Below are 6,452 nucleotides of genomic sequence, written 5' to 3'. Positions count from 1 at the left end.
GTGCCAGCCCATGAACAGGGAAGCCTCAAGGTGCCAGGGAGTAAACCCACCACGTCGGGGGATAACCCCCCAGCTTCCTCCCTGTTCTGTAGCGTGGATCCGGGGGACACTGGGCAGTGTCTCAGAGGTCCCCATGAGTCTGAGCACTGCCATCCTGCATTAACACACCCCGCCTGGCTTCCCCCTCCCCGGTCTCACTTCCTTACTTCTCAAGGCTTCCCGCCATCCCCCCCACAAACACAGCACTTGCCCCAGACTCCATTTAGGGTACTGCGGCTACATTACAAACCACCCCGAAATGGTTGGTAACAGTGGCGATTTCTTATTTCTCCCGATTCTGCGGATGGGTGGGTGGTTCCTGTGAGGAATGGCTGAGCCTTTCAGCTACATTCAGTCTGAGGGTTGAAGCTGGCCTCATCCACATATCAGGCAGGTGGTACTGGCCCTTGACCAGGGAGACTCCATTCTTCCCCTCGTGATGTCACATCCTGCAGTAGCTGGACTGACTTCCATGCATGGCCCCATGGGACAGTACCCCCAGACAGCAAAGGAGAAGGCTGCAAACCTCCCGAGGCCCCGAATCACAAACACCCTTTGCCCTGCATCCTGTAGGTCAAGGCAATCTTAGGCCACCCAGGTTTGGGGAAACAGACTCGTATGGATGGGAGTCGCAGTGAACAGTGTGCGGGCCAGGACAGGAAGGGTGTGATCATTAAGATATCTTCCACTTGGGTCTGCTTTTTTAGGGGGTGAGTTCCACATTAACAGCAGAAGATGGAAGCCTCATGAGAAAGTGCTCTGGAAACCAAACTAAAGCACCCCGCCCCACCCCAGCCTCCGGGGCAGACTTGGGCGGGTAGCTCGTGAGACACACAGGCTGGGAGGCAGCCGAGACCTTCTCAGCATCTCTCGTTCCACCACCAGACTTGTATTTTTCCACAAGACTGCATAGTTCACCAAAGATACAATTACTGAAGGCAGAACATAAACAGCGCGTGCACGCCTGTGGGGGTCTGTAATTCAGATGTGTCTCCAGGGATAATTAAAACCTCCTCTGGAAGCACAAAGTCTTGAAATAGGGCCCCTGCAGTGTGCCCTATGCCTGCCGAACCCTGGGTGGTGGCTGGGGACTCCTGGGGCAGAAAAGGAACCTAGGATGGGAGACGGAGACAGCCAGCAGTCCTCAGAGAATTCTCTCCAGGAGGCCTCGGCCAGAGAAAATGGACACCCCGCTGCAGCGGCAGAAGGGAGTTCAATGGCAGGGAAAACTCATCACCAGGGCCATTTTTCACCCCAGCACAGGGGTGCCTCCCTTGCCGGCAGATGGGAGAGGAGAGATGGAGAGAAGACTTATGGGACAGGGGCGTAAGAGGTGCTGGACGGGCCTTCTAAGGAAGGCCGGAGATCAGGAAAAGGAAACTTCCTCAATAAAGGAGAGGAAGGGACCCTGGAGACTTGCAGACCTGCTCTGTGGCAGGCAATAGCTAGACACTCCACACCCATTCTCATTCAATCTGTTCCCATTTTACAGATCTGAAGACTGAGTCTCAGAGACATGAGCTGCTATGCCCAAGAGCACCACGTTGCTACATGGCAGAGCAGGGACCAAGGGCTTTTGACTCCAAAGCCGATGGAAGCATCTAAATGAGGGCAACAGGCCAGGTGAGATGTCTGGACAGCAAAGAGAGAATGCTTTCCAGAGGGAGCAAACATTTCTGCCTTAAAATACTGGAAGGCTAGTTACAGAAAAGAGACGCGCCTTAGTCTGCACGTCTTCAAAGGCCAGAAATAAGGCCAGGAAGGAATTGTTATCAAAAGATAGATTCCAGTTTGATACAAGAAAGAACTTTTAATAGAAATGTCCCACACTGGAACAAAAGGGCTGGGTGGATAGGGAATGAGCTCCCCATCCCTGGAAGCATGTAAGCACAGCCTGCATGCTCATCGGCACTTCTACAGAAGCGTTTAGCTCTGGTTCCTGTGAGTCTCCTGAAGCTTGAGGATTCCTAAGAGCGGCTAGGGTCCCCTAGCTGGGGTGTCCCTAGAGTACAGAAACAGAGTTGGGGCAAGGGAGGTTTGGTAAGTCATGGACCAACTCTGGGCCCCACTTACTCTCTTTCCTGCCTCCAGACAGCCTCATCTCATTGCTGTTCTCCCAGCAGAGCTAGGGAAGGAGAGGTTGGGGGGACGAGTGGAGTCAGGCAGCCCCCAGCCCCACCTGCGTGCTGAATGGCAACCAGTTAACCTGCTGACCCTTAATCAAAGGCTCAGAGCACAGCAGCTGCAGGATGGATGCAGGCATTTCTCCAGCTCCAATTACTCCACAGGGGGTTCATGCGGTAGCAAGAGGCAGAAGGAGCGGAAGGCAGAGACAGGAGAGATGGAAGGGTCCTGGGGGGGGCACACAGCCATGGTCTCAGCCCGGGGCAGGTGCAGAGAGGAGGAGGGTCTCCTTCTCCATCCCCGACCACTGACGCCTTCCACTCCAGCCCCAGCTCCCAGAGCTCAGCAACCCAGGAGGACCCCCACCTGGGATGGGAAAGACCTGGTATTGGGCAAGGGAGAGAGGAGATTGAGGACCTGAGGCAGCCCAGGCCCTGGTGGTACCAGAGAGGTGGGCCACTGGAGCCATGAACCCCTCCGCCCCCCAAGCACATACTGGGGGCTGGAGGCGGCACACGGGGGCCGTCTTGAGGTTGTGGGAGGCATCTGTCCATCCTGGGGAGCCCTCCCACACCCCATTCCACCTGTGATGTCACCCTGTGTTCTCCTGGGAGTGGTCAGCCCTAAAAGTGGAGGAAGGGCGGCATGGTTAGAACACACATTCAACCCCCAAGATCCTCCCGTCTAGAATTTCCAGAACGAGGTGGCCTAGGAGCCCTGCCAGCTCACCTTATTCTCCCCCCTCATCTTCTCCTCATTCAGAAAAGCCTGACAGGTGGGCAGGGGTCCTGGGACCCAAACCTACCTGTTGGGAGGTGTGGAAGCTCCCATTTGAGAAGTGCAATCTGACAGGGGAGACACAGACCCCACCTGGAGAAAATCCCAGTCTGATAGGGGAGGCAGAGTTCTGAGATCAAGAACCCAGTCTGAGCGAGGAAGACAAACACACAGACAGGGACTCGCAAAGGCTGATACAATGAAGAACACAAACTTATGGTTACCAGAGGGTAAGGGGAGGCAGAGATAAATTGGGACATGGGAATTGACATACACACACAACTATATATAAAATAGATAACTAATAAGATGAGTTGTGTAAACTCTGGAAGTTGGTGATGGACAGGGAGGCCTGGCGACCTGCGATTCATAGGGTCGCAAAGAGTCGGACACGACTGAGCGACTGAACTGAACTGAACTGAAGAACCTAGAATCTGCCTGCAATGTGGGAAGCCAGGTTCAATCCCTGGGTTGGGAAGATCTGGAAAAGGGAGTGGCTACCCACTCCAGTATTCTTGCCTGGAGAATTCCACAGACAGACAAGCCTAGCTGGCTACAGTCCATGGGGTCACAAAGAGCGGGACAGGACTGAGGGACTAACACTTTCACTTTTTCACTGGACAGCACAAGGAACTCCACTGAATATTCTATAATGACCTATATAGGGAAAGAATCTTAAAAAAAAAAAAAAGAGTAGATGTTTGTATGTGTGTAACTGAGTCACGGTGCTGTACAGCAGAGTCTAACACAAAACTGTGAATCAACTGGAGTCCAGGAAAAAAATTGTTTTTAGAAAGGCTCACAGGGCAAGAGGGTCCCCTGCCGTCTGTCACACCTGCAGACGCCCGTGCTGGGAGGGCAGCGTATACGCACAAGGAGGGACAGGGGTCCATCCTGGCCCCGCGCCACCCCCCCCATCACCCCCACCCCCACCCCCGCCAGGAGGATGTAAACTGGGAAATGGCTTCTCTTCCTCCAGATGCCGCCTCAGAAGGCGATTCCCAAGGCTTAGGAGCGCCGGTTTGTACAGCTGCGGGAGCCAAGGAAGAACAGCTTATTAATTTAATCCTTAAGCAAATTTACAAAATTGTCAGTGGATTTGCAGGAAGCCGAAGGAAGTGGTTTCCGGGGGAGCGGGGAGCGGGGAGCGGGCAGGGCGGGAGGAGGCCGCCGCCTCTGCCTTGCACACAGCACCTCCGGGCAGGGCCCCTGACTCTCTGCGTCCCTCCCTCCCAACCTCTTCTCCTGAAGCAGAACCTGCAGACCCGTCAGGAGGACGTCGGCCATGTTGGCCAGGAAGAGGAATCATTCTGAGACACTAAGTGCTTCCGCACGCCGGGCATTGAACATGCACGGTCTCATTTCGTCCTTATCTTTCCTACAGTTCTTTCAGCCTTACTGAGGTATGATTGACAACTAAAACTGAAATTAGGCGGGGGCTGTGTACAATGGGGAAACTGAGTCCTTGAGACACCTATGGCCCAAAGTCTGCGAGGGGCAGAGGCAAGATGCGTCAGAGCCAGGCTGTCTGGCCCCGGAAGTCCGCCTGCTCGCGGGTCTGCATCCTCCTGGGTCTCTCGCCTCTTTCTCGCCTGCCCTTTTGGCTTCTGTCAAAACGAGGAGACACCATCCCCGATTCCTACTTCCCACCCCCAACGGGGACTGTGGGCCTCTCATGCTGTCCCCAACGGCAGTGCCAAGTGTCGGCCTGGCTAACCCCCAGCCTCGAAGCACCTCTGCCCCGCAGTGCCAGGGTAACCGTCTCTCTCTCAATCCTCCCATCCTCCTGCCCCCCTCCCTCGGTCCCCTGCCCTCCCCCCTCTGTCCCCTGCCCTCCCCCCTCTCCTCTCCCCCCTCCTTCCCCCTCCCCCCCCTTCCTCCTCTATTCCTTCCTCCATCCTCCATCCCAAGATGGAAGCCGCCTGAGAACGTGGGCACATGTTCTGAGCCTTTCCCTGGTGCGTGCATGCTAAGTCGTTTCAGTCGTGTCTGACTCTTTGTGACCCTATGGACTGCAGCCCAACAGGCTCCTCTGTCCATGGGATTCTCCAAGAATACTGGAGTGGGTTGCCACGCCTTCCTCCAGGGGATTTTCCTGACCCAGGGATCAAACCCACGTCCTTTATGTCTCGGTTCTTTACCACTAGTACCACCTGAGAAGCTCTCGCTCAGTCCCCAAGGAAGCCAGAGCCCCTCGGTGGAGCCTCAAGGAACCCCTACAATGACTTCCCTATTTGCATAATAAGGTCTGCACCCATTAGCCTTCTGATTTGAAGAGGCTTCTGGGAGCCAGCCGACCCAGCGCCAGCTGACTGAGTCTCAGTCCCCAGGGAAGACAAGACCGGTTAACCTGCGTGGAGAGTTCACTGATTAAGCACCGATGAGAAATGAGAGAACCGCCTGACCAGCCTGCAACCCCACCCAGGCCACTGAGCCTGATCCCTGGTCCAGCTCCAGCACCTCCATCCAACAGATCCCTCATTAGCATCTTAATGTAACAAGCATATGCAATGAGGCATCAGAGAAAATCCCCAGCATTTAAATTCATTAACAGTCTCTGGAAGTCTTCAGTGTGGAGGTGGAATTATCGCTAAACTGCTTTTAACTTACCACCTGTGCACTAAACGGCTGAGGAGCCCGGCTCTAGCGTTTGGGGGCGAGGGCTGGGGGGTGCTGGAGGGCTGTGGCCATCTGGGTGCCCAAATTCAAGCCCGAGGATGCCAAAGCTCCTGGATAGAGAGCTGTGTTTTCTAGATTCGGTCCCACCTCCTAATGATGAGTGAAAAATTCAATCAACCAGCTGGCTGGTCCACTTAGGAACAAACAGCCGCCTCGACTGATATTGATGTGGCTGCCCGTCTCAGGGTAAGTTTTGTGACCCTGCTTTCTCTCTGCTTGGCGTCTGATGGATGATGGAGGAAATGTCTCTCCTTTCCCAGGCATGGCCTCCCTCTGCCTGGCCCGACCCTGCTCATGCATCAGCCACTCCTCCAGGAAGCTTCTCGTGACACCCGTCCAGCCCCATCACCTCCATCACCCTGCGCATCCACCGTCCCAGCGCGCAGCCAGCAGTGCGGCCATGGCCTCACTAAGATCTGTCTCCCCCGTGTGCTCGAGGACCCCAGAGGGCCACATTCAGCCTCTATGTATCCCAGAGCCCAGCTGACATCTGGCACAAAAGATACGCTCCACAAAGATTCACTGAATTAATTAATTGATTAAATGTTCCTCCTTGCCTGCAGTGTCGATCACCGTGCCTGATTCATTGCAGTTTCTCAATAAATATTTGTCGAATAAATGTTGAATGACAGATAAGCCATAGCTGCAGGGATGGGGTGGAGTAAGGAGGTTAGGATTCAGAAATTCAATGCTTTCTTCCACAAATATTACTTGAGTAACTAATCAGAATGATGGTTAATATTTATACTAGGCTTCCTAGCTGCAAAGTGAAAGTGAGTGAAAGTGAAGTCGCTCAGTGGTATCCAACTCTTTGGGACCCCATGGACTGTAGC

The 6,452-nt window shown here is 54.4% G+C and overlaps 1 long non-coding RNA gene across 1 annotated transcript; it reads left to right on the top strand.

Annotated features, from left to right (window-relative positions):
• Nucleotides 1-4,067: 4,067 nt before the first annotated feature.
• On the top strand, nt 4,068-6,181 carry LOC121820705 (uncharacterized). The gene is made up of 2 exons (XR_006061399.2): nt 4,068-4,343; nt 5,880-6,181. It is a non-coding gene; the product is annotated as an uncharacterized LOC121820705 (long non-coding RNA).
• The last annotated feature ends 271 nt before the right edge of the window (nt 6,182-6,452 follow it).

This window comes from Ovis aries, chromosome 11, assembly GCF_016772045.2.
Source record: "Ovis aries strain OAR_USU_Benz2616 breed Rambouillet chromosome 11, ARS-UI_Ramb_v3.0, whole genome shotgun sequence".
NCBI lineage: Eukaryota > Metazoa > Chordata > Mammalia > Artiodactyla > Bovidae > Ovis > Ovis aries.
The sequence above is the reverse complement of the archived record's forward strand: the minus strand, read 5'-3'. Positions and strand labels throughout refer to the sequence as shown.